Raw genomic sequence first — 21,569 nt, forward strand, 5'->3', positions numbered from 1 at the left:
CCTGAAAAAGATCTGGAGGCTTCAATGGACTTCAAGTTCAATTTCAGACAAGGTGACATAGCAGCCACAAAAACTCATGTGATCTTAAGCTCTAGTAAAAGAAGTAAGACTAAGGAAGTGGCAGTCCAATGAGTACTCAGAATAGTTATGTTACATATTTTAGGAAGGATGTTGATAAGTTGGAAATTGTCCAGAAGAGAGGAACAAAGATGGTGAAGGGGATCAAGATAATGCCATAAAAGGGAAGATTTGAATGAAATAGGCATTTTAGCCTGGAAGAGAGAAGACATAGAGGGATACAATAACTGTCTAAGTTTTTGAAAGGCTACCACATGGATAAGGGGTTAGACTTGTTCTGTATAGTCCCAGAGAGGACAACTGGGGCAATGGACACACCTTTCAACAAGGCAGATTTGGGCGTAATGTAAGGAAATACTTCCTAACCATTGGAACTATTCCTAAGTGGAATGGATTGCCTCAAAAGACAGTGGCTTCCTCCTCACTAGAAGTCTTTAAACTCAACTGGAGATGACCCTTTGTTGGGGTTGGAACAGGGAGAGTGACCAATAGATCCAGGTTGGACCACTTGGCCTCTGAGATCACTTCCAAATCTGAGATGCCATCATTCTGTAAACTCATCTTTTTATAATGAAAATATTTAACCAAATTTTCATTCTTTTGTTTAAATTTTTTAACATCCTGGTTTAATTCAAATTAACTTTTCAAAACTCTCCTTCTTGGCAGCCAATGACAGCAGCAAGATACATCAACTGGGCGTGTTCAGACTCTATTTCTTCACATAGAATGGTAAATGTTACTGAATTCAGTTTGTTTGGGTTTTTTTTATCTGAATTAAATGTATAATGTATCCTGACTGTGGAAGAACTTTAAGCATGGGGACAACCTTGCTGCTAAATTGTTATTTAAGTTGCTAAATAAAGCAATATGTGAATGCCAACATATCTGTGGCAACTTCTCCATAATAATTTCCTCTCTAAAACCAAGGTCCTTCATGCGCTTGCATAGACAGAATTTTCACTCAAAACATTCTCTAGGATCTAAGGTCTGTTTGTACTGACCACATGTGTTCTTGTAGGTTGAGAGACATAAAATAATAGATTTTAAGAAGTAAGATCTAGGCCTATTATTCCCCCCAAATCAAGTCTGTCAACAGATATGAAGAAAGAGATATTTAAGAAGAGACTGGATGATCACTTGTTGGTAACAGAGTCGAGAAGATTCATCCTTTGGGTAGGCATTGGTCCTGATGATTTTGGAAATCCCTTCCAACCCTGAGATTCTATGATTCTAGTTTGCAGCTGTGGAAGAGAACAGAGCCCCAGGTTTCTGAGGTTCCATTCAGTAGACACAGAATCACATACCAAGCTCCATGATTTAATGGAACAAGAAGAATCAAAGGGACCTTGGGAACATAAATCCAGTCACCTCCACTGTAAATTAACGCAGCCAGGTAGGCATGGTCCCACAAGCAGACACAGGGCAACATAGTACATGGTACCTCTGGCACCTGGGTGATCTTAAGCAAGTTATGAAACCTCTCTGAAACTTCAAATTGCTCATAAGAATTGAGACAGCTAGATGGCACAGAGCATAGTGTTGGACCCAGAGTCAGGAAGACCTGAGTTCAAATGTGGCTTCAGACACCTGCTAGCTGTATGACCCTGGACAACCCTGTTTGCCTCAGCTTCCTCATCTGTAAAACAAGATAGAGAAGGAAATGACAAACCACTCCAGTATCTTTGCCAAGAAAACCCTAAATTGGGCTACAGAGGGTCACACACAACTGAAACTACTCAACAGCAACAAAATAAGAATCATCTTCCTTACTTTGCCTGCATCACAAGATTGTTGTGAGGATCAGATGAGGTCTGATGGTTGTAAAGTATTATATACATGCAAAGCAGCACTATAGTACTCCCATTATCATTTTTGCAATATTTCCTCTAATTTTTAAAGTCATGAGGGTGAGCAGCATACATATAGTGTTCTAAAGAAAGAAAATTTACAATAAAGTTAATCTGACATATATTTAATGATTTTCACATCTACATTTGTACTGTAGGGTGTTCATGCATAAATAACAAGTGGTATTTATAATCACAGTGGTAATCAGTATTATTTATTTTCAGGGTCGAATTAAGCATTTCTGGGATCTACCAGGGAAAGGAAAGTATGAAAGGAGAATAGAACAAGAAATTGCTTCAAATATCTACTGGAGACCCCTAAATTCAATATACATGACCCAGTGGACCTAGCTACCTATGTCTGGGCCATATTCCAGATCTTAAAACAATGAACTCCCCATTTTCTCCTGTCTTCCAAGACTATCTTCATCCCCTTTCTATGATGAACAGAGAAACTTCTAAACAGTTAGTTATACTTATTTGACTGTGAGGACCCGAGATTCCTTGATGAATCAGAAACCTTAACCTTCCAACAAGCCTTACACCTAGCCTCCTCCTACCCTTCTTAATGCTGGCCCAATGATTCACTCATGCCATTCTGCTAAACAACGATATAACTTGGTTCTTGGAAAACCTGTAATCTTCAACCTTGAATGGGTTCCTTAGCTTCCCTGTAACTCATTCTCCTCATCTATGTGGAAAAGGTTAGATAGAATGATCTCTTTAGGTCCCTGACATCCTAATGGTTCTGTGATGATCAAAGTGTTCTAAGGTTACTTACAAAACGGCGGGGCAGAGCAAGCTATAACATATAGCCCATGAGGAAATTCAAAGAAGAATAGGAACCAAAAATGTCAAGATGGAAGACTGGCTGATCACACAGAAAGGGGGAGGAATGGTATCATCAAGAAGATAGGAGCAAGGTATCTAGCACATTGGATGGACCCATTGTGGTAAATTTATGAGAGGACATGGGCAAGAATTCTACAGGATGGGCAAATACAGATGGGTGGGGATATGCAGTGCTGGAAACAACATCCAGAACAATGAAAACATGGATCTATTTGAGAATCACAGGGATGGCTCCATCTATAAATTTGGGCACTGAGTTCTTTGAAGCTGGATAAAAAGCCAGGTAATTGGGTAGAGCACCTGGCACATGGCTGGGATGGTTTACTTGAAAGGAAAACAGTTTGATAAGTATTAGAATATTAAGGAGACCTACAGTTTAAGGCCTGAGGATCAGGTCTTCTCCCTAGAAGAATCTATAGAAACAGGCCTGAGCAGACAATTAGAAACAACCCAGGCTGGACAAATTTGTAAACAGCAAAGATTCTTCCTTTTATTTACCAGCTAACTATGTATTCCCCTTTGAGTGTCTATCCAAGTGACCCACAAGACAAAGGGAACAATATGAAGAAAATGAGTTTTTGAAAAAGGGATATTCTTTGACCAGTGCCACGTCACCATTCTAGGGTCAAAAAGATCATCTTATATGGACCTACAGGGCTTCTCCTCCGACCACACCCTGAGTCGGGATGAATTCATTGTCTGCCTTCCCTCATCCTTTTCCTGAATGGTGCTTCCCTTACCCTAGATTCCCTCCCCAGTCTTATTTCCCTGAAAGTCTATCCACATTCACTTGTATATCACAGCTGACTCCTTCCCCACGACCAGCCCAGCCCTGCCCTGCCCCTAAGGGCCTCTTCTAGCAATCTCAGTATTGTTAGCTGAAGCAAAATAAGGATGAAAGAGACATAATAGCAATAATTATCACACTCACACTAATAGCTGGCCTTCAGCCCTTTAAGACTTGTAAAGTACTTGCCATACATTATCTCATTTGAGCCTCACCATAGCCCTGTGAAGTAGATGCAGAAAGGCAACTAGCATGTGGCACAGGAGACTGGGTCCCACATGCCAACATGGGCTGGGGAGGGGAAGAATTCTCTTCCTTTAAGGCTCATTCCAGTCTATACTGATACTTATTATCCTCTACAGATTTCCTTCTATCAGTCAGTCAGTAAGTATTTAATTTTTTTAATAATAAGCATTTATTAAACACCTACTATATGCCAGATACTATGTTAGTGCTGGAGATACATAAAGAGTCTGGCCTCAAGACTACAGACTACTATTAAATTTGTAGCCAGTTCCTTGTCAAAGGGTACCCAGATTTGCTTTATGTTTGTCCAGACTGCAGAAAGCAGCCAGCAGTCTGGTGCTTTGTCCTGGTTTGTCCTGCAGGTAGTGGGATGGACAGTTATGGTCATTCAGGTAGTTATCCCAGCCTGTCAACATGCCACCAGTATTCCTTACCTCTGGAGTCAATAAACTTTCATGGAAGATGGGAAGTCACTATTGGGGTAGAGGTGGGGGGGAGTTTTAAATAATTATTTGCTTTAATACATTCAGGTGAACATACAAATGAAGTAAGCAGAACTCTAAAGTAGGAGGGGGTCACTCAGCTGCATTCCTGCAGAATGATTATGGCAATCACCCAACTTGGAGAAAGGATGTGGTCCAAAGTACAAGTGTAAATTAGGGGCTGGACAGGTTAAGAATCTGAGCCTGCCAAGCAAACCAAATCTAATTTCAAGCCAAGGAGATCTGTGTGGAGAGAAGGATGACAAAAGATGTCAGTAAAGTGACCAGGTGATTCAAGCTAAGTCCCTGCGATGTCTCCCATTTGTGCTGGCTGCATATGCTCCCTCTCTAGCTTTTGCAGATCTGTCCTGTGGCTATGGGGCAGCAGAGGCACCACACCCCTCTGGATCCAGTCCAATCAATAAGGCTGTGAACCAGAACACAGGCTTTCATTGGTTTGATCCATTTCACTTGCATCATTGGGGTCTGAGATGACTTCAAGGTGTCAAAGAGGTCATTGGGCATAGAGATAACAGGAAGATACTCAGAGATAATTCAGTCCAATCCATTTACTTTATAGATGAGAAAAATGAGGCTCAGACAAGTTAAGTGACTTGCCAGAGGTCACATAGCAACTTAGAAGAATCAAGACATGAACAGTCTATCACTGACATTTCAATCATTTTTACAAGATCCACATTAGCATCATCTGTCAAGGGTTTGAGCGAGGCAGTGTGGCAAAGTACAGAAAGATGCTCTCTTAGTCAGAAGACCTGGGTTCTCTACTGCCCACGACACATACAAGATGAATTAACCTGGGCAAGTCACTGAGAGACTAAGTCAGAATTTCAGAACTAGATGGAAAATTTCTGGTTTACCTTCTCACTTCCTTCTTTCCTTCCTTCCCTCTCTCTAACTCTAAAAATATAAATTACAGAGAAGGTGCTGACCTGCACTGGAGAGGAAGCTTCTCACTGATGGCTATCCTAAGGAAATCACAGATCCAGTTAAAAAACCAATAACAACAATATTGTTTACCATTAAATAAAACTTTAATTGACTCACAAAGTCATGTTTTGGTGTCAGAAAGGATGAGAGATGCTCTGATGTCTGCCCTTACTGAGTCTACTTATTGTGAGAATGAGAGGAAGAGTGTATGATTATTTCTGGTGTAGCAACAAACATGTGAGAGGTAGAAATGGAGAAGGTGGGGATAGAGTTACTATGTGGAATGTGGTGTAGTACATAGAGGACTCAGCTGACTTGGGTCCACCCACTGCCTCTGACATATACTGGTTGTATGACCATGAATAAGTCACAAACTCTCAACCGACTTTTATTAGTTTTATGATCATGGACAAGTTACTTACAATCTCTGAGTCTGGCTCCTTATTTGTAAATCTGAGGTAACCATACAGCAACACTACTAAAAATAGAGGAAAACTAAATCTATAGCAGTCTCCTGATCTTCCAGTCCAGTTTTGGGCTACCTCCAAACAATAATAATATTAATTATTAATTAATTAGCAAATTGATAATAAAAACTAATATTTATAAAGCACCTACTAGGTGCTTTGCATGATGTTAAGCACTTACAATTATTTGATTTTCATAACAACCCTGAGAGGTAGGAGCTATTTATTGCCCTTATTTTACAGATGAGAAAACTGAGGCAAATGGAGATTAAATAATTTATCTGTGGTCATCTAGCTAGTAAATGTCAGAATCCAGATACGAACTCAGACCTTTCTGATTCCAGGCACAGGGCTCTATCCACTTCAGCACCCGCGGCTTTCTCATCTCTTCACCCTTCCCTTTCACTCTGCAGTGACCAGCTCCAGGGAGGCTGTTGATTAAATTTCCATGTCTCAGAGCTTCCCAGGAGTCCATATAACTTATGTAAATAAGAGAGCAGACAAAAGAAGAGGGTCATTCCCAGGGGAAATGGAGAATTAAACTGTCAACATCCCCTCCTGCCCTCTCCGTGATTTCTCTGCCTCTCTGTTGTAGATCATGCTTCCTTGCCCTCAGTTCCTGTTGCCCATCTGAGAGTGGCTCAATAAAAAGTACAGAAGCTTGCATGGGGGCCTCAGTGACAAATCTGCCCAGTCCCTCCCCCTTCAACCCCCAGGATTTTGTGAGAGGCCCAGAGTATAAATGCATGGAGACAACAAAGACATATTCTGTCCTAAGGAATTCAGCAGCCTTCCAAGGAAGCCAATCACGCACACACTCATCCTCATGCCTCTAAATCCAGGGCTCCCCAACCTTTCTGGGAGAAAGGACTCCTTTTGTCCCCCTCTTTGAAATTTCGAGATTCTGAACGTATGAAAGGAAGGGGAAACATAGCTAATAAAATTCTTTGGGGTGGGGAATGGGGAGAGGGTGTGTCATTGCTTGGAATCCCAGCCAGTGGGAGCAGGGGTAGGAAGCAGAGTGGTAAACAGTACGTAATCTATCTAGTAAGGTTGAAAAATCTAATTATAGACACTGATCTACTACACCACGGGTAGAGAACCTCTGACCTTGAGGCCACATGTGACTCTCTAGGTCCTCAAGTCAGGCCCTTTTACTGAATGCAAACTTCACAGAACAGTAACATATTTTCAATTAATTTTTTTTTAAAAATTATCACATGCCTACAATATGTCTGGTACTGACAGAGGCTCTGGGGGTATAAAATAGATATAACAGAGACTCTGGTCAAAAGGAGGTTACAATCTAATGAAGAAAGAGCATGAACACAGATAATTATGATGCAGGGAAGATGAGATCAGTACAAATGTGGCAAGGTACTATAAGAAATTTGAAGAGGCATCATTTTCATGTTGGAGGATTGAGATGTTCAGGGAGAATTTCACAGAAGAGGTAGTGTCAATTCTTCAAGGAAAGGATGGATATGAGCAGATCAGAATGGAGAGAGAATCCATTGGTCTCATGGAGAGTAGCATAGGAAGTAGCATGAAGCTGAGATCAAATAGGATAAGAGTTTTCATCTTAAGGATTCTCCCAGCATCCTTCCTCCTAGGAGATCAAATTGCTGTTGATGATCTTAATAACTAATTACTGGTAGATCAAATGAACACTGAGCACTTAGCATATCTTGATTTCATCATATAGTTTAGTCTCTCATAGTATTCTTGGGGTAAGATGGAAAAATTATGTTGAATGATAATATGATTAGGTGGATTTGAAGCTGAATGAACAATTGTACTGAAAATGCTGGGTTCTGTACTGCCCCTGACACAAACAAGATGAATTAACCTGGGCAAGTCACTGAGAGACTAAGTCAGAATTTCAGAACTAGATGGAAAATTTCTGGTTTACCTTCTCACTTCCTTCTTTCCTTCCTTCCCTCTCTCTAACTCTAAAAATATAAATTACAGAGAAGGTGCTGACCTGCATTGGAGAGGAAGCTTCTCACTGATGGCTATCCTAAGGAAATCACAGATCCAGTTAAAAAACCAATAACAACAATATTGTTTACCATTAAATAAAACTTTAATTGACTCACAAAGTCATGTTTTGGTGTCAGAAAGGATGAGAGATGCTCTGATGTCTGCCCTTACTGAGTCTACTTATTGTGAGAATGAGAGGAAGAGTGTATGATTATTTCTGGTGTAGCAACAAACATGTGAGAGGTAGAAATGGAGAAGGTGGGGATAGAGTTACTATGTGGAATGTGGTGTAGTGCCAGGCCTAGAGGCCTGTGTGGGCTACCCGAGTCTTCTTACCTCACCTTCGAGGTCTTCGGTTGGCCAAAACCGGATGCTCATATGAGAGAAAGGACGTTCCAGAGTCGAACAAGGGTTGAGCTTTATTTCAGGGTCTCGGTTACAAGTGCAGGGGGGTCTTCCTTAGGAGGAAGAGGGGGAGATTTCCTAAGGAGGCTAAGATCTTAAGGGATTGGAAGTACAAGCGGGGAGAGAGGGGGAGGGGAGAGAGGAAGAAGAGAAAAGCGGAGCCTACTGTCCTCTTGGCTCCTCACGTGCTAAGAGAGCTTTCAGGCTTCCTCAATCCTACTTAACCTTCAGCCGCATAGTTTGCATCTGAATACCATGCTGTTAGGTAACTAGGTGTGCCCAGATCCGGGACAATCTCGAGGGCGGGGAGATCTCTCTCCCATCACGTTTCTCACGGGAAGAGGCGGAATTACTCGAGATAGCTCAGTTCACCTCGATCCCCTGCCGTTTCCTGGGGGGGTCTTGTGAGAGCTCTAAGATTTAGAAGCTCCCACCTTTACCTGCCCGAGACTGTCCACACGGAACTGAGCTTCCAATCCCAACAGTGTAGTACATAGAGGACTCAGCTAATAGATAAATATCAATGTGGAAATGGCAGCAAGGTGGTAGAGTGTATACAGTAGTGGGTGTGGAGTCAGGAAGACTCATTTTCCTGAGGTCAAATCCAGCCCCAGACACGTATTAGCTGTGTGACCCTGGGCAAGTCACTTAACCCTGTTTGCCTTGGTTTCCTTATCTGTAAAATGAGCTGGTAAAGGAAACAGCAAACCACTCCAGTATCTTTGCTAAGAAAACCTCAAATAGGTCACAACAAGTCAGACATGATTGAAAACAATTGAACAACAATCAATGTGGAAGGAGGTTTCCCATGATAGGCATGGACAAGGCCATGCTCATGGCCCAGTCTTGTTCAATATTTTTATCGATGACTGAAATGATGATGCTGATTTTCATGCTCATCAAATATGTGAATGACACCAAATTGAGTTAATACATTAACTGACAAAATTATAATTCAAAATGATTTCATAGAATCAGAGAACTGACAGGCTGTCAAGATGAGAGTCAGTCATTTATTAGCACTTACTGAATGCCTACTGTTTAGCTCTGTTAATTGCTAGGTATACTAATAAAGGAAAAAATAACCCCTGCCCTCAAGGAGATCACAGTCTAATGGAGAAGATTCCTCATTTGACAGATGAGGAACTTATCCAGGGTAACCCAGCTAGTAAGTGTCTGAAGCCAGATTAGAACTTGGGAAGATAAGTCTTCATGTCTCTAGTCCAGGCACTCTATCCACTGGGCCATCTAGCTGCCCCAAACAAGATATAGACAGGGTAAACTGAGGGTAGTATCAGGGAGAAGGCACTAAGACTAAGAAGGATCAGGAAAGTCTTCTTCCAGAAAGTGGGACTTTAGCTGAGACTTGAAGAAAGTCATGAGGCAGAGATAAGGAGGAAGGTCTAGGCATGCCTAGATCCAGGACAGCTAGTAAGAATTCTTAGAGTCAGGAGATGAATTGTCTTGTACTCTGAATAGTAAGGAGGTCAGTGACACTAAATCACAGAGTACACAGAGGGGAGTAAGGGGTAGGAAAGGTAGAAAGGGATCAGGTTATAAAAGACTTTGAAGCACAGAGGATTTTATATATGATCCTGGAGGCGATAAGGAGTCACTGGAGTTTACTGAGTATCAGGGTGACCTGTGCTTTAAGAAGAATAATTTAGCGGGGGAGGAGCCAAGATGGTGGAGTAGAAAGACACACATATGCTAGCTCCAAACCCACAGCCCATAAAATATCTGTAAAGAAGAACTCCCAACAAATTCTGGAGCAGCAGAAGCCACAGAAGAATGGAGTGGAGGAGATTTCTGTTCCACAGAGACCTGAAAACCTGACACGAAAGGTCCCTCGAGAACCAGACCTGGAGCAGAGCCCAGCCCTGCCTTGGGCATGTGGCACTGAGAGGAGCAGATCCAAGCAGGCTTCAGGGACAGAATCTCCAGCAGCCGCGCAGGTCCCTCCACACACAGGTGACAAGGGTCGGGGAGAGGGTCTCTTTGGCTGGTCGAGAGGGGAGTGGGGTATCCCCATAACTCAGGCCCCTTCGGGAGGAAGCAGTGGGGGCAACAGCAGATGGGGCTCCCCAAGCAGGCAGGAGCTCAGATCCATTGTTGAAGGTCTCTGCATAAACCCCCTGAGGGAACTGAGCCCTGTGTGGTGGCCCTGCCCCCACCTGAACACCTGAACTTAATCTCACACTGAATAGCAGCCCCACCCCCGCCAAAAGCCCTGAGGCTGGGAAGCAGCATTTGAATCTCAGACCCCAAGCACTGGCTGGGCGGATCTGGAGGCGTGGTGGGTGTGGAAAGAAAACTCAGAAGTCAAGTCACTGGACGGGAAAATGCCCAGAAAAGAAAATAAGACTATAGAAGGTTACTTTCTTGGTGAACAAATAATTCCTCCCTTCCTTTCTGATGAGGAAGAACAATGCTTACCATCAGGGAAAGACACAGAAGTCAAGGCTTCTGTATCCCAAACATCCAAAATAAATATTCAATGGGCTCAGGCCATGGAAGAGCTCAAAAAGGATTTTGAAAATCAAGTAAGAGAGGTAGAGGAAAAACTGGGAAGAGAAATGAGAGAGATGCAAGAAAAGCATGAAAAGCAGGTCAACACCTTGCTAAAGGAGACCAAAAAAATGCTGAAGAAAATAACACCTTGAAAAATAGGCTAACTCAATTGGCAAAAGAGGTTCAAAAAGCCAATGAGGAGAAGAATGCTTTAAAAAGCAGAATTAGCCAAATGGAAAAGGAGGTTCAAAAGCTCACTGAAGAAAATAGTTCTTTCAAAATTAGAATGGAGCAGATGGAGGCTAATGACTTTATGGAAAACCAAGAAATCACAAAACAAAACCAAAAGAATGAAAAAATGGAAGATAATGTGAAATATCTCATTGGAAAAACAACTGACCTAGAAAATAGATCCAGGAGAGACAATTTAAAAATTATGGGACTACCTGAAAGCCATGATCAAAAAAGAGCCTAGACATCATCTTTCATGAAATTATCGAGGAAAACTGCCCTGAGATTCTAGAACCAGAGGGCAAAATAAGTATTCAAGGAATCCACCGATCACCACCTGAAAGAGATCCAAAAAGAGAAACTCCTAGGAACATTGTGGCCAAATTCCAGAGTTCCCAGGTCAAGGAGAAAATATTGCAAGCAGCTAGAAAGAAACAGTTGAAGTATTGTGGAAATACAATCAGGATACCACAAGATCTAGCAGTTTCTACATTAAGGAATCAAAGGGCGTGGAATATGATATTCCAGAAGTCAAAGGAACTAGGACTAAAACCAAGAATCACCTACCCAGCAAAACTGACTATAATACTTCAGGGGAAAAAATGGTCTTTCAATGAAATTGGGGACTTTCAAGCATTCTTGATGAAAAGACCAGAGCTGAAAAGAAAATTTGACTTTGAAACACAAGAATGAAGAGAAGCATGCAAAGGTAAACAGCAAAGAGAAATCATAAGGGACTTACTAAAGTTGAACTGTTTACATTCCTACATGGAAAGACAATATTTGTAACTCTTGAAACTTTTCAGTATCTGGGTAGTGGGTGGGATTACACACACACACACACACACACACGCACACACACACAGCACAGAGTGAATTGAATAGGATAGGATCATATCTTAAAAAAATGAAATTAAGCAGTGAGAGAGAAATATATTGGGAGGAGAAAGGGAGAAATGGAATGTGGCAAATTATCTCTCATAAAAGAGGCAAACAAAAGACTTTTTAGTGAAGGAAAAAAAAAGGGAGGAGAGAGAAAAACATGAAGTTTACTCTCATCACATTCCACTAAAGGAAGGAATAAAATGCACACTCATTTTGGTATGAAAACCTATCTTACAATACAGGAAAGTGGGGGAGAAGGGGATAAGCAGGGTAGGGGGGATGATGGAAGGGAGGGCAATGGGAGGAGGGAGCAATTTGAAGTCAACACTCTTGGTGAGGGAGAGGATCCAAAGAGAGAATAGAAGCAATGGGGGGCAGGATAGGATGGAGGGAAATAAAGTTAGTCTTACACAACACGACTATTATGGAAGTCATTTGCAAAACTATACAGATATGGCCTATATTGAATTGCTTGCCTTCCAAAGGGAATGGGTGGGGAGGGAGGGATGAAGAGAAGTTGGAACTCAAAGTATTAGGAACAACTGTCGAGTACTGTTCTTGCTACCAGGAAATAAGAAATATAGGTAAAGGGGTATAGAAAGTTATCTGGCCCTACAGGACAAAAGAGAAGATGAGGACAAGGGAAGGCAGGGATGATAGAAGAGAGGGCAGATTGGTGATAGGGGCAATTAGAATGCTCGGTGTTTTGGGGTGGGGGGAGGGGACAAATGGGGAGAAAATTTGGAACCCAAAAGTTTGTGAAAATGAATGTTAAAAGTTAAATAAATTAATTTTTAAAAAAAGAAGAATTTAAAAACTGGAAGATAGATTGGAGTAGAGAGAATCTTAAGGCAGGCAATCATGGTAACATGGGATGTACAGGTGTTCAGTGAAGACTAGCACCTCTATTGTAAAGGTTTGCTTTTCAGGATTGCTCATCCACCTTTGGTGTCCATCTTGACCAAGTCTTTCCTGTGGTTTCAAGAAGCTATGGCGGTGGCCATACCCTGGTAAACCATCTCAGCCAGATGGGCTAAACAAGGTTGAGGGTAATCTACAGGCCTCACTCAAACCTATCAGTGAGTTGGGGGATGTCTACTCCAAGCATGTAAAGACTTCCCCCTGTAGAACAGGCAGATAAGAAAACTTGTTCCAACAGCTATGAAGGCAGCTGAAGCAGGTGCTGTAGAGTACCTTTGTCAGGCATCAAAGATGCCAAGCTCATCCATTATGTCCTAAGCCATAGCCAATAATCTTGACTTTTTTTCCTGCCACTGGACTTTGAAGACTCAGGAAGAGAGAGTGAGGCTGGTGTCTTTGTGCAACTCTGCCTCAATTAAATCTAATTCACTCCAAGTCAAGACAGTACCCTTGGTATCACTGATCCTCTTTGAAAAATGAAGGATGAAAACAGGTGTAAGGTGATGAAAGCATACACCAGGGTTGTAGCAGTGTCAGAGGAGAGAAGGGGGCATATACAAGAGATGACTGGAAGGTAGAAACAACAGGTCTTGGCAACTGATTGGATATGGGAAGTGGTGAGTCAGGGAGAGAGAGTGAGAAGTCAAGATTCAAAAAATCAATTGCCTAAGTACAAAATTGGTAAGACCTTGCATGGCCTCTTTTTATAAAATAAGAAATACAGAAAATTTAATTGTCTAATAGGCTCAGTATGATTTGTATTCATGCCTGTCAAAGGAGCAAGCACATTTGTGTTGCATTACAGTAAGCAGAGCACCAAGGTCCCAGGAAACAAGTCTCATGATCTTGTACTGGGCAAATCACATCTCTATGTGTTCTTATTTTATTCAATTCTGGGGGCTATATTTCAAGAGCGATTATCTGAAAAATGTCCAAAGGGCAGTTACTAGATCAGTGAAGGATCCAGAAACCATTTTATAAGAGAAAATGTTGGTGCAACTGGTGATTTTTGACCTAGAAAAGAGAGGATAGATATCCATCTTCAAATATTTAAAATATTATATTGTGGTGGAAGAAAGAGCAGACTTGTTCTACCTTGGTCCAGAGTGCACTCTGGACTAAGAACAATAGGAAGAATTACAGGAAGAGGCAGATTCTAGGTTACTATACAAAAGCATTTTTTAATAATGAGAATTGTCCTACCAATGAGATCACATTTGTAAAAGAAACAAACAAAAAGGCACTTAGCCCAGTACCTGGCACATAATAGGCACTATATAAATGTTTATTCCTTTTTCCCCCTTGCTACAGAAAAATGGGCTGCTTTTAATAAAAGTAGCAAGCTTCCCATCTGTCAGTGATGACCTGTCAGAAGTCTGGTAGGAGGGATTCATGCTCAAATAGAAAGTTGGACCAGAGGGATTCTAAGAATACCTTCAACTCTGTAATTCAATTAAATTGAACAAATATTCATTGAACTACGTGCCATACCATAATGCTATGATTCTCACAGAATGACTCATATTCATATTTCCTTCAAAGTTTACAAAGTCCTTAATTTCATTGACTTCCTTCAAGTCTTAGCTAAAGTCCCACTTTCCACAAGAAGTCCTTCCTGATTCCTCCATTGATAGATGGGGGAGGAGAGAGGAAAAAAGAGAAATTTACATAATAAATTTATTATATATGTGAAAGGAATAGCAAGTTGTACATAAATAGATTTACAGTTTCATGTACAATCATCTGTTTATTATGCTATTATGTTATGGAAATGCTTGCTTTATTTCATAAATTAAAAATAAAATAAATAAAAAAAGAAGTCTCTCCTGAGCCCTCTTAAGGTTAGTGCACTCATTTTGAGACTAAGTCCAGTTCATCCTGTCTGTGTCTTGTCTGTCCATAATTATTTACATGTTGTCTCCCCCATTACACTGGGAACTCCTTGAGGGAGCCTTTCTTTGTACCCACAGTGCTTAGCACAGTGCCTAGAATACAATAGTTACTTAATACATGCTAGCAGATGAATTTTTCTCATAACCTGAAGTGGTAGGTAGTACCAGTATTATCATTCCCATTTTACAAAGGAGAAAACTGAGATCAAATTACTAAGAAGATTTACTCTATGTCACATAACTAGTATTAGAACCAGAACTTGAACTGAGGTCCCCAGACTCCAAGACCAATGGTGCTTTTGCCATCATCCCGATTATTATATAAGTATGATGATAATGACGATGATGATGAATATTGAACTCCACCTTCAAAATAACAATATTGCTAATGAGATGGTGTGAGGTTATGGCAAGAACCCTAAACAAAAAATGATCCTCAGACCAAGCATCAAATTTTGACTCAGACCTTTTTTATCCCCTACTTTTCAGTCTTCTTACAACTAACTTCCCTACCCCATCCACACCACTCTGTCCCCCCACTCCCAACTCAATAATTCAATAACATTGGCCTCTTTACTGGTCCTCTTACATGATACTCTATTTTCCTATTCCATACCTTTTTACTAGTTAACTCTGTCCCCTTGCCTAGAACACTCTTTCTCCTCTTTTCTGCATTCTAGCTCCCCTGGCCTCCTTCAAGTCTCAGCTAAAGTTGTACCTTCTGCAGAAACCTTTTCTGATCCCCCCTTAGTGCCTGTTCTCTAAGACTATCACCAATTTGTTCTGTATGTTCTTGTTTGTTCATAGTTGTTTGCATGTTGTCTCTGCCATTTGACTGTGAATTCTTCAGGAATAGGGACTGTTTTTTGGCCCAGCACACAGTAGGTCCTTACTAAATACTGTTGACTTGATTCACTGACTGACTGCTACATAAGTGCCCACCTCTTTTTCTGCTCATATAGGACCTTGCTGTCTTTTCCTTCTCTTCCCCAGTACAGCTCACAGAGTTGATAACACAATGAAATTTGCTCACATTCTCTATGCATCTTTTTTTAAACTAAATTTGTGACTTATTTATCAACATAGAGAGCTCCCAGAGATGAAATTCCTCTCTACCGATGCAGGTCGGAACCTTCTCTGCAAATTGTAGCTTTAGAAAGTTGTCTGTAGCAGAAATGCCAAACTCACCCGACACAAGGTGGCTTCAAATTCCAGTGTGGATGAATCCGATTAAAATGTAATTGGAAAATGCTTATCAGAATAACAACACAACACAGCTAATGTTAATTTGTGGGATTTTTTCTAACTCAGTTTGCAACATGGAGGTATTACCTTTTTATTTGTGTTTGACTGGTCTAGAGCACTGACAAGTTAAATGACTTTCCCAGGGTCACAAAGCCTGTATGTATTAGAGATGGGACTTGACTTCAGGTCTTTCTGGTTCCAAGAGGCCCAGTTTGCCATCCACCATGCTATCCTGCTACTGACCATTTTTCTTTTTGCCATCTGCAGTCTTGTTTCTTTGAGGAATAACATACTTCATGATTTGTAATTATATAAAATCACTAGGAGAGATTATTAATGTTTTTAAATTTTGCTTTTGAAGGAAGAAATAATTGAAAATGCTCCAGTGTGTTCCCAAATTAGAGCCACATAATCTTTTCTCTTTTAGTTCTGGTACACTTCAGTATCCCTTTATAATGTTGTGTGTGTGTGTGTGTACTTTTATTTTATTATTTAAGAGAAAGTTTTATTGAAAACTGTGACTCACCCAACTACCACTAAAAGGTTGTCCTGAGCTCTAAGAGTCTAGTCTGTATGATTCAGATCTTTTTTTGCAGCAGCTCACCTAACAACTCTGTTTCTCAGAACAACTTGCCAGAAAGCAAGTTCCCAAGCCTCAGCACAATTTAAATGGACACCATCATTATGTCCAGCTTTGCCTTCCAGCTCTGCTTAGACACAGGAGCTTGGAGCTCCCTCTCAGATCTTTGGCTGGTGTCTCCCAGGTTTTCTCAAGCCTCTTCTTTGTCAGAAACAGGAATTGCTCCCTGAGTAATCTTCCCCCAGTGCATCTTAACCCTCAGCTCTTTCTTAGCTTTGGCACGAGAGGCCCTTTGGCATTTAATGACCTCCCCATCCCTTTGTGGTGGGGAAAGTTGTGAAGGAGATTAGGGTTACATCATTAACAACCCTAAAGATCTCTAGAGGGAAGGGGCTACATCAGTAGAAAGTTTTCTTCAATCCTTGCCAAGGTTACATATGGGCATATAGGAATCACGGATTTATTAAGCACCTACTACTTTTCAGGCACTGTAATTTATAAATATTTTCTCATTTGATCCTCACAACAACCCTGTGAAGTAGATGCCATTATAATCCCCTTTTATGTATATCTATATCCCTACTATTTATCCTCAGTTAAGAAAACTGAGGCAGACAATCGTTAAGTGACTTGCCCAGGGTCACACAGCTAGTCAGTATCTGAGGTCAAATTTGAACTCAGGTCTGTCTGACTCTAGGCCCAATGCTCTATCCTCCATCATAGCATGATAAGATTCAGAGCTGGAAGACACATTACGATTCATTTAGTCCAACCTCTTCATTTTATACATGAGGAAACTGAGGCCCTGGGAAGTTAACTGATTTGCCCACGGCCATACAGATAGCAGGATTTGAATCCAATTCTTCTACTTCTAGAATGAGTTCTTCCCACGGTGCTGCGTCGCTTCTCACAGTACCCAATTCAGCTGAAGTCCTATGTGGAAGCTCCTCTTTGTGACAGATTCTTGCTGATTAACAGACCAAAGTGGGACATGTGGGTTTCCTCAGGGAAAAGAACTATCTGTTAGGATCAGACCTGAACTCGATGGAACTATGAACCATTCCTCTTCTAGCCTATTTCCTCCTTCTGCCCTGCCCCCCAAAAAAGAAATCCAACCAGAATAAATTATTTTAGGGTCATAGAATTTAGAGCTCAAAGATACCTTAGCAATAATCTAATTCAACCCTCTCATTTTACACATAAGGAAGTCGAAGCCAGAGAGGAAAGGGATTCAATAAGATTGTACAGTTAGTTTGTAGTAAAGGAAAGACCAACGCCCAGGTCTGGTTACCCCTAGTGGCACTCTCTACTCCTTACTTCTGCCTCTAATCTGCAAAATCTCCACTTGAATCTCCAAGTTCTTATTTTTTAAAATTGCACTGAAGATTAAAACAAAACACAAAATCCACCTCGTGAACTAGTTTGAACCCAAATAGAAGAGCCTTGTTTTTTAAACTTACTGAACTGGAAAGAGAACATGAGCCTGGAAAACTTCTCCAAACCAGCCCTGAAGAAAACAGATCTTTCATCAGGTTGGAGTCCTTGGTTTGGATGAAGACCAAGCCAAGTCATCTGGAAGAGAAATGTCATATGTGTGCCATTTGTGAGAAGCCTAGGAGACAGAGGATAGAACAGTGGGATTCAGGGAGCCTGCTGATCCTTTGGGGCTGGAACTAATGTAATTATATTATTAGAGAATTCATCTTGGTTTCCATTGTGCTCCATTTCATTGAAAATAAATCGAAAATGGCCCTACACAGTGGGCTGCCCCATTTACTGTGGAGGCTTGCCAAAGCATATATGTAAGGCAATTCTGGGCAAGGGTCATCCAGAGAGTCCAAATGCCTAAGACTGGTGTTAAAGGCAGTCTACTATAACTGCTAAAATGTTTTTCTAAGAGGCTGAAGACCAGGGAGTGGGATATATCTGGCCTGATTAGTGATGGTCTGTGTGGGATGCAAAGAAGTTACAGAATTCGCCCCTGGCAGTGCTTCTGATTCAGATTTCACCATCACCATTCAGCTGCCTCCTCAACCTGGAAATGCCCTCAGGTCCTGGAGTCTTTTCATTTTGGAACACCCCACTGCCATACCAACCCCCTTCTCCCACTAGTGAGTTCCTTCTAGGGGCCTCCAATTTAGGGACAGACTGAGGTCGGCCTTCTTCATTCTGCTTCCCCCTCACTTCACCACAACCCTCTCCAAAAGGTAACTTGCCTCCACCCTCTATACATGGTCTTCCCCATTAGAACTGTAAGTTCCTTGAAGGCGAGGCTGTCTTATTGTTTACATTCATACTCCCAGTGTTGAGCACTGTGGGTTGAGTTCTCGCAAGGAATGCAGCATGGCATGGTTAACACTGGAGTGGAAGTCAGGAGATTGGGGTTTGAATTTTCACCATTATGTAACCTTGAGCACAAAATTCTACCCTTCTGGCCTCAGGTTGCTTATTTGTAAAAGGAAGGTGTTAAAAATAGTGTGGTATGGAGGAAAGAATGCTGAATTTGGAGGGCTTGAGTCATAGTACCTGATTCTGAAAGTCAGTTCTGCCAAGGTCACAAACCATTTAATTTCTCTTGGTCTCAGTTTCCTTGTGTTTAAAATGAATGTATTGGACTAGACGACTTCTAAGATTCTTTCTAGTTCCAAGTCTATGATTCTATGGATTACTGAGATCCCCTCCACGTCTGACATTGTACGGACTCTGGTAACCAATTTTTTGTCTCTTTCCACTGGAGAATCCCAAAAGCTTTAACTCAGAGAGGCAAACAATAAGACACAGAATCAATTCGTATCCAATAGGCATTCAATAAATGTTTGATGGATGAATGAATTAATGAATTCAATCCAAAGAAGACTTCATGACTTTTCCTTCAAACAGAGCCTCATTAAGACCCACCCATAAAAATTGGCAGATAAATGTTGTTATAATGCCAATGGTATCCAATCAATGAAATTAGGCTTGAGTCCAAAAAAAACAGTACAAAATAGAGGACTGGAAAGTCAGAGCTTGTGAGTTCAGGACTTAGCTCTGTCAGTTTTCACTGTGGGACACTGATCAATTCATGTCCACTTGCTAGGCCTCAGTTTTCCAATCCCTACAATGGGAATAACTGGGTCAACTTCCATGGGGGATGTTGTAAGAAAAAAGAAAGTTTAATGAGAGTAACAGCAAAACACTTAACCAATACAGGGGATTCTGAAATTCCTCATTCTTTCATTGACAACTAAATGGTTGCAATTAGTGTTCATCAAACACAAATGCTGGGATAATTATGCCCAACATTTTTAGTGTGAAAGCCCTCTCATTCTAAGAGGGCACATTAAGCTCCAATCCCTTCTCTATTTAAAATGCTGAGCTCACTGCACGCCATTCTTTGAAGTGTACCAAAGGAAGGCCTTCTGTGGGGATTTTTAGGTGGGAAGTGTGAAAGGGAGAGCCCAGAGAATTTGTGTGATTTATTTTAAATCTTAAGAGATAAGAAAATGCAAAAATATAAGTGGATTTAAATGCTTTTGCCAAAGCATAATATTATCACATAATAGATGTGTTCTTGAATAGTAGAACATAATACTGTATCATAATAACCTTTTAAAAATATAATTTCTTTGTATTTCTAGAGCATTGTTCAGGTGGGGAACAACCCACTAATTCAGCCCCATTCTCTAACTTCTTGAAACGAGGCTGCGATAATCCTGCTGAGAGAAGCTTCCTGTGGGTTTGGATGGGAGGTAAGAAAACCTGCTTCTCTTTTCATTTCGGTATCAGAAGGAGGAGTTTCTTCATAATGCAGCCCTCAGGAAACATGACTTTGTGTCCTTCAGGGTCAGAAGGGTTCTGTGTCTATCCTTTAGGGTCTTTAGTGTCTACCCTCACCATACCCTGAGTGCCCCCTTGTTGGAGCCTGTCATCCTTGTGACTATGAAATTTCCCTTCTCTGGGATTGTTCCTTACTCAGTAAAAACAGATAAAATTAGGTAGTCTTCCCTTGACCCTGTTATTCCTCCAGCTGTCTTCCTTTTCCTGGCAAAACTCTTAGAAAAAGCTGTCTCTTACTCACTGCCTCCATTTCTTCACCTCCCACTAGTTTTTCAATTCCTTCTTTTCTGACTGGCTCTAAATCTGTGGTCCCTTAATTTCCAACTCTTGTCTCCACTCAACTCAACAACAACTCAACATTCTCAACAACAACAGCAACTCAACATATGCTAACACCTCCACTCATCTAACTGCTAAATCTGATAGCCACTTCTCAGTCCTCATTCTTCAGCAGCTTTCCACGCTCTACCCTTTCCCTCTTCCTCCTGGATGCTCTTTTCTCCATTGCCTTTTATGACATGGTTCTCTTCCTATTATCTAACTGCTTTTAGTTCTCTTTTGTGGATTTCCACCCCAACTGCGGGTACCCACCCTAGGTTCTGTCTTGGGTCCTCTTTTCTCCTTATACTTCTCTGACGATGATTCTGACTCCCGTGGAATCATCTTATTTTCCTCCAAACTGCCCCAGTTCTGTCAGTAACACCACTATTCTTCCAGTCATTCAAGTTCACAACCCTGGAGTCACCTTCTATATTTCCTCTCCCTTATCTCCTACAACTAACTTGTTGCTATGACTTGTAGAGTCTATCCCCACTACCTCTCCCACATCTGTCCCCTTCTCTCCACTCACACATCCTTTGCTCAGCTCCAGGCTTTCATCGCCTCTACCCTATACTCCTGCAATGAACTTCCTCATTGATCTCTCTGCATGCAGCTGCTCCTCTCCATTCCATTTCCCTAGAGCAGTCAAAAGTGATATTCCTAAAGTTTAGGCATGACCAAGTCCCTCTAATGCTGAAGGAACTCTGGTGGTTTCTTATTGCCTCTAAGATAAAATGCAAATCTCACAAGCTGACATCCAAAATTCTCCACAACCTTCCTCCCATTTACCTTTCTAGTCTTATTTCATTTTACTCCCCTTCATGTACTCCCCATTCTCTTAGGGATTGCTAATATTAATCAAATTGGCCAGTTAACTGTTGGCCATCCACCACATTCCATCTCCTACCTCATGTCCCATAAAAGTGTGTCTGCATGTTTAGAATGCACATCTTCCTCAGTTCTTTGTAGGATAACTAGTTGCCTTCAAGGCATAGCTCAAAAGCCAACACGTATCCTTTCCTGACAATCACCCCTCCCTCCATCCATGGTTATCAATATTCTTTTCCTC

This window comes from Notamacropus eugenii, chromosome 1, assembly GCF_028372415.1.
Source record: "Notamacropus eugenii isolate mMacEug1 chromosome 1, mMacEug1.pri_v2, whole genome shotgun sequence".
NCBI lineage: Eukaryota > Metazoa > Chordata > Mammalia > Diprotodontia > Macropodidae > Notamacropus > Notamacropus eugenii.